The 7,500-nt window shown below is 30.3% G+C and overlaps 1 protein-coding gene across 8 annotated transcripts in view; it reads left to right on the forward strand.

Moving 5' to 3' along the window:
- LOC124430128 overlaps positions 1–7,500 on the forward strand; it is a 108,600-nt gene that overhangs the window by 35,526 nt on the left and 65,574 nt on the right. The window lies entirely within an intron of this gene.

The following is a 7,500-nucleotide window of genomic DNA, read 5'->3' on the forward strand; positions in this document are numbered from 1 at the left end:
GGTGGGGTCAAAAGTTTCTACTTATTAGGTCATGAACGTTCTTATGTGACTTTTCCTTTCTTTCTTTGCTTTTTTTTTTTCTTTCATTCTTTCTTTCCTTTCTTTTTTTTTCTTTTTTTTCTCTTTTTTTTTACGAGTTAATTTTTTTTTTCTTTTTTCTTTTCATTTATTTTTTTTTTTCATTTTCTTTGTCTTTGTCTTTTCTTTTTACCGAATCCGAGTAATAAGAAGAAACATATGCTTCGAAAGAACGTTATTGATTTTTAATAATCCCCTTTGAACTTTTGGCACACATTGTATTTTTTTTATCTTCTGAAATTGTTCATGTATGAAGTGTGATATTATGTGTGTGTGTGTGTGTGTGTGTGTGTGTGAGACAGTGGTTTTATTATCTTCATATTAGTTTATTATTACATTAGGGTTATTAAGATCATGATATTATTTATGATTATTTAATATTAACCTTCGATAATCATGCTAATTATAATATTCATTAAATATAAATGATATTAATGCTGTCAGTTACTTACATTTCATTTATAATTTTTCAGAATGCTTAATAACTTGTCAATTTATTTTTCTTTTCTTTTCTTCCTTTTTTTTCTTTTTCTTTTCTAATTTAATCGGATTATTCAAATATATTCATGATATTTAATGCAATATTTAATTAAATGTTTGACATTTTAATTGGCTTACGGCCAATTAGATAATTATGCAATGCTTATGTACATATATATATTTCTTTTATTTTTTATTATTTATAATGAATAATACTTATATCGTAAGAGGAGAAAAATTTATTTCTATTTCATAATAATTCGTTTCTTTAATTTATTCTCGTAAATTTATTTATATGCAATATTAATTATTTTTAAAGCGTGGAAATTATGTAAACAAGTTAATGGGGTTAATATTTAATTAAACGTTTAACAATTTAATTGGCTTATGTACTAATTGGAGAATTGTGTAATGCACTTTTTTTAGTTTTGTTTTTATTTACTTACTTTTTTTTATTTTATTTATTTATTTTTTTTTTTTTTCGATGAACAATACTTATTATTCATTGTGGACTTGTTTAAAGAGGATCACATTTCTTGACATAATACGATATGAAAACTCGTAGTTATGGGTTAGGAGCTTATCAACGTTAAAAGCGCAAGCGCAACGTCATTACGCGTTTGGTGTTCATGCGATCATTACGAGGCGTCACGCCTCGGTAATTAAATAGCGATGCACGTCCCTCTCGTACGTCTACTTGATTAAATCGTTGATCATTTGACATATAAAAGAACGAAAATTTCAATTCAACTTCTGTCCAACTTCTTCGCAAATTAATATTTCAGATAAAGTTCTTTACGAATTGATACTTGAGAAAAAAATGTAAAAGGAAAGAATGTAAGAAAGAAATTCGATACGATGTAACTCGAAGATTAATTTATCGAGTATTAATTAATATACGCATTTATCGAAATCGATTTAGTTTATTATTAAATAATAAAAAAATGTGAAATTTTGAATATAATTAAAGAATATCGATTATCGAAATTCATATTGGCTCGTAGTATCCTTGAACGATTAGAGATAATGAATGAAAAGATTAGAGAATAATCTGAGGATGATCTATATAGGACGATAGTAATAGGCTTTAGATCGTCATAAAAAAAAAAAAGAAAAAGAAAGAAGAATAACAACAAAAAATAAAAAAATAGAAGAAGAAAAAAATGATTTAAAAATCTGTATCGAAACAAGAAATAGAGATTAAACTTCGATGATAATAACTCTTACGGTGATAAGAATCACCATAACATCAGATTGATTATTATGATGCTTATATCACGGACTAATTAACGAATCGACCTATTGAATATACCAAGAAAAGAAATGTCGACTAATGAAGCCTCGACTATAATCGGAGAATATCGATTATCGAAATATTACGGGGTTAAGTTACCTTCGTAGCGCAACTACCCACGAAGACAATAAAAATTAAAAAGAAATCCAAATATGACGATGATCGATCGATCAAGAACTTTTGTTCAATAGACTGAGCATACATTTTATAGATACATTTATATTATACTTATAACTGGGCTATTTTAAAGAATCGATCTATTCACTTAAAATATAAACTAATGAACGTCTAAAAAAGGAAAGAAAACTAAAACACCAAAAAAATATATCTTAGAACAATTAAGAATCATACATGATTTATCGATGATCGATCGAGTCAATCGTCGTATTCTAATAATACGATTGAAACAATAGATACTATTTCAAACGTTTCCCTTAAGCTCAATTTACGAAGTAATTAAATAGATCGATCTATACGATAAATTAATTAACAAAAGTTTAATAATAAATAATCGTATCTATAGATCATATAAAAAAGGGGGAGAGGGGGGCTTCGACGTCGAAATCTTGTTAATCATAACGGTTCTTAAAGAAATAAAAGAGAAAAGGAAGAAAGAAAAAAGAAAAGAAAAGAAAAGAAAAGAAAAAAAAACAAATCACGACGAAGAATCATAAAAACAACCCGAAGAATTAATCACTGAAGCTTGGACCGTGGGTGAAAAAAAGTGTAGGCAAACGAAAAGGGAGAAAAAAAGAAAAGGAAAATAAAAATAAAAAGATAAAAAAAGAAAGAGAAGGAAAAAAGAAAAGAAGCCAACTCCAATTCACACGGCAACGATTAACGTAATAAAAAGAGCAAAAAGCGCGAATTTTGAGAAAGAGAAAGAGAGAGAAAGAAAGAAAGAAAGAGAGAGAAAGAGAGAGAGATTCGAAATCTCTTACTATAGAGTAAGAACGAATGAGGTGGGGATAAAAGAGAAATGCAATGAGAAAGCTAGAGTGAGAGAGAGAGAGAGAGAGAGAGAGAGAGAGAGAGAAATAGAGAAAAGGAGGGAGAGGGAAGGAAACGGGTGGGTGCGTGTACGCGCATGCACGGCCACCCATTGCCCTTCCGTAACCCGGTCGTGCGCTTTACGAGTAAGCTTTTGCTCCAGTAACCAACGACGCGCTACATCCGTCGTTTGCTTCTCTCTCCGATCACATCTACACACACGCACTACATATATGTGTGTATATGTATATATATATATATCCGTATCTCTCTCTCTCTCTCTCTCTCTCTCTCTCTCTCTCTCTCTCTCTCTCTCTCTATTGCGCGTATCTCTCTTTTCCTTCTCTTTCTCTCATTCTCATATACATATGCATTCTCTTCCTTTCTCTCTCTCTCTCTCTCTCTCTCTCTCTCTCTCTCTTTCCTTGCATTCTGTAAAGGCGTGCATATAAACAGAACAAGTAAATACCTAGAAAGCGTCGCGAAGAGGACTCCCAAGCGAAGCTCGTTAACCGCTGTAAAACGTTAAACGTTCGACTACTATGGCAACGACTCTACTACGACTATTACGACTATGACTATGACTATGACTATGACTATGACTAGGAATGGAACTACTATTACGACTACTACAATCGCGATGTACGACTTCGACGACGCCCCTTTTTTTTCGAGTTTGCAAGTTCGATGCGTTTAAATGCATAAAGATGCATTGGCTCCAAATCCAATTATTTCCTCTTCAATTATTCTAGTTTCGTTTTTTATCTGTTCTTCTTTTAACTCGAAACACGATTAGTTATTTCTTTTCTTTTTTATTTCATTCATTCATTCATTCATTCATTCATTTATTCATTGATTCATTGATTTATTGATTCATTCATTTGTTTATTTACTTAATGTAACGAGAATTTTTTTCTTCTTCATTCGATCATAATCCTCTTACCGATTTTTCTTTTCCTTTCACTTTTTCTTCTCTTTTTCGTAATTTAATAGCAAAATACTCTTTCACGATCATTCATGAATTAATTATATTTACGTTATACGATCGAGTGCATAAAAACGACGTTAAAGTGTTTTATCATTATCATTATTAGTATTATTATTATCATCATCATCATCATCATCATCATCATCATCATCATCATCATCATCATCATTATTAAAGATCATCAAGTCAAAGTGTGCACGACTCTTTGTGCGTGTGTGTGCGTACGTGTGTGCCCGAGCACGCGCAAACTTTCATTTTCTACGTTGTAAAAAAATGAAAAGATAGACCGTGACAATCCGACGACGATTGGTGCGAACGTTTTAAATTTCATATATATTAAGCGAAATCAAAAAACGAAAGGGATAAAGAGAAAAGAAATAATAAAAAAAGAACTATAGAAAAGCGTCGTCTTACGTTGATCGAATAGAAAAACGAAAGAGAATGTGCAGTAAGTGCAGCGAATGTTGTCAAGGATCTAGGCACAGCGTGGACGTAAGCCCTGCCTCGGGATCAGATTCGGAAACTTCAGGTAAACCAATTTCGGATTCCAATCCAAACGCAATCAAAACCTTCGAATCACTCCTACCCATCTAATCCACCCTCCTTTTCCTTCTCGTTTCACAAAAAAAAAAAAAAAAAGAAAAAAATTACAAACAAAAAAACAAACAAACAAAGAAAAAATCTTTCTATTAATTTTAAGCCCTCAATTAGTCAAACCGTTTAAGATCCAATCGGAGAGCATCGGACAGAGAAAATAAAAAAAAAAAAAAAAAAAAAAAATAAAAAAAACAAAAAAAAAAGTTTCATCGAGAGTTAGTTCGCTTCCGTAAATTCCCTTCAAGTCCATTTCCCTTTTCCCCCTTCACTCCACCCTACCTCCCGCCCCCCACCGTCCCCCATTCCCAATCTATCTCTCTTCCATGACCTGCCCCAACCTCCTATCATTTCCTTTCGCCTCTCATCTCTCTCATCATCGTTCTCAGCATCACCTCAAAGCTTCATCCACGATTCAACGGACAAATAAATTTCTCGTCTCTCCTCTACTGGGTGATCCTTCTGTAAAGTTATTCGAAGCCATCGGATCTGTATAAAAAGTCATTTTCTCTCGGATAACGATGCTTTCATTTATCGCTTAAATGACAAGAACGTTTGACGTAGTTCTTTCTTTATTTCTTCTAAAAAAGAAAATTTTAATAGTACGAGCGAAAATTCCGTGAAATATAATATAATTTTTTCCTTGACCACACCTACTTCTTCTTCTTCTTCTTTTTCTTATTTTTATTTATTTTTGTTTATCATATTGTTTAATATGTATGCTTTATGTAGAAGTTAAAATTTGAATTTTGTATTATATACAATTTTTTAAAGTGAAGTGTAAAAATTCGAATGATCTTTTTTTTTTTTTTTCTTTTTGATACGTTTTCTTTAATTGTTATAACGATTAAAATGAGAAAGGTCTGTTGACAATAATTTCTTATTTACTTTTTATAATATATGAAATAGCTATAATGATTACAAAAAAGAAAAAAAAAAAAAGAAAGAAAGAAAGAAGGAAGACGAAGTCTAGCCAATTTGATACAGCATTGTAATTATTATAGAATTAATTCGATATAAGAGTAAGTTCGCATCGTTTAAACATTCAGATATTAATTAATTATCGATCCCTTTTTGATTCAATCAAGTTTATATCAATTAAACATGTTATGTTATGACGATGAAATTGCTATGACGATTATTAAAAGGTAGGATTATCTATAGAGAATATAATTATTATTATACAGTTAATTCGATGCGAAGAGTTAGTTGCGTCGTTTAAACATTTTTATATTAATTAATTATCGATAATTTTTTTTCTTTTTTTCTTTTTTTTTTTTTTTTCTTTATCTACACCAAACTAATGATAGATAGAAGAAATTAGTAATTCAATGAAAGGAAATACTACGAATGTGGTAGGAATTTTCTATGTAAATCCGAGGTACTTTCGTATACATTCGAAAAGAAAACTAAGTTTGACGTGAGAAAGAAAATAGAGGAAGGGTTAAAAGAAAAAGAGAAGGTAGAGAAATAGAGAGAGAGAGAGAGAGAGAGAGAGAGAGAGAAAAGAAAAATAAGATATTTCTTGTCGGTGTCGTAAACGGGGTTACGCTACTGAAAAGGAGAACGATGAAAAGAAAAAAAAAAAAAAAACTAAGGAAGAGCTTACAGCTTCGAGCGAACTTTCTTATATCTTTTTCCTTAGATCTTCTTTAACACTCTTCGCTACCTTTTCCCTTTTTTTATTTCGTAAATATACCAAAAGATATTTAATCGTCTAACTTGACCTTTTTGCATAACTTGTGTTCAACTTATCTCTCTCTCTCTCTCTCTCTCTCTCTCTCTCTCTCTCTCTCTCTCTCTTTTTCATTATTGCATTTACAAATTCAATTTATATTAACAAATTCAATAATGATTTGTTAAAGTCTAATTTGTATAATATAATATTTAATAAGTTAAAATTTTGTTATATATCATAAAGTGCGAAAGTTTTGCGATCAAGATGAAAACCGTCCAATTATGTTCATCATCTAACGAAAGTTCCTTCATTTAAATTAATATAATGAAACTAGTATATTTGCGGGTTTCAATGATTGTATTGAAATTATGTTTTTATCATTATTAAAGAAAAGAAAAGAAAAAATAAATAAATTAATAAATAAATAAAATTGAAATATTAAACGATCTTTCGCAAAAGGGAAGAACTTGCACTTTGCAGAAAATTCCAAAGAAATTGCTCGAATCTAAAATTATGTTTCTCTTCTCTTTTTTTTTTAGTAAAATAAAATTTTAATGACAAAAAACGAATCAGTGATGAATGATTCAATTAATATACCACGTCATATATGCAATTAATTATATTTACGAACTAAGAAACGTACTTAATCCAAAGAAAAGATATTTCGAAGGAAAGGAGATATTGAAAATTTTTTTTTTTTTAAGGAAAAAGAAGAAAGAAAAAAAAACATCTCTTCGTCGACAAAGAACCGATTTAGTTATGGTTCCTTGTCCTGGGTACAATTAACGATAGCTTTTCTTACCTAACGAATACTTCAAAAGAAAATAGGTTGTCACGGGATAAATCTAAATTCATAACTCCCTCGTGACCGAGAACAGAAGAGAACGTCTCCTGGATCCTTATAAATTTACGAACGCGTATATCTACGGTCCTGCGAAAACAAGAGTAGGTGTATGCCCCGTTACCCGTAAAATATGCAAACTGTATATATACTTGGTATGGCTCGGCAGTACCATGCATACTCATACGATTACCATCTTTCATAACCCGTTTAAACCAAAAGACGCCCTTGCTTCTTTTTTTTATTTCTCCTTTTTTCTTTTTTTTTTTTTTATCGTTTTTCTTTTTTTATTTATTCATTTTTCTTTTTCGTCGGGAGAATCTTCTTTTCCGCAGAGATATTGCAGGGATCCACTTAGAAAAAAATATTAAGAGGACGCAAAGTCGTTTATTGAAAAAATTCTAAGAAGATATCGACCTCCTTAAAATTTCTAACGTCCTTTTTTATTTGTTTATTCTTTTTTTTTTCTTCTCCCTTTTTTTTTTTTTTTTTTTTTATATATCAAATATTCATATTTATTTGTTAGATAACGTATCAAAGTAAAAAATTTTCATTTA

The sequence above is a fragment of the Vespa crabro genome, chromosome 17, assembly GCF_910589235.1.
Source record: "Vespa crabro chromosome 17, iyVesCrab1.2, whole genome shotgun sequence".
Lineage (NCBI taxonomy): Eukaryota > Metazoa > Arthropoda > Insecta > Hymenoptera > Vespidae > Vespa > Vespa crabro.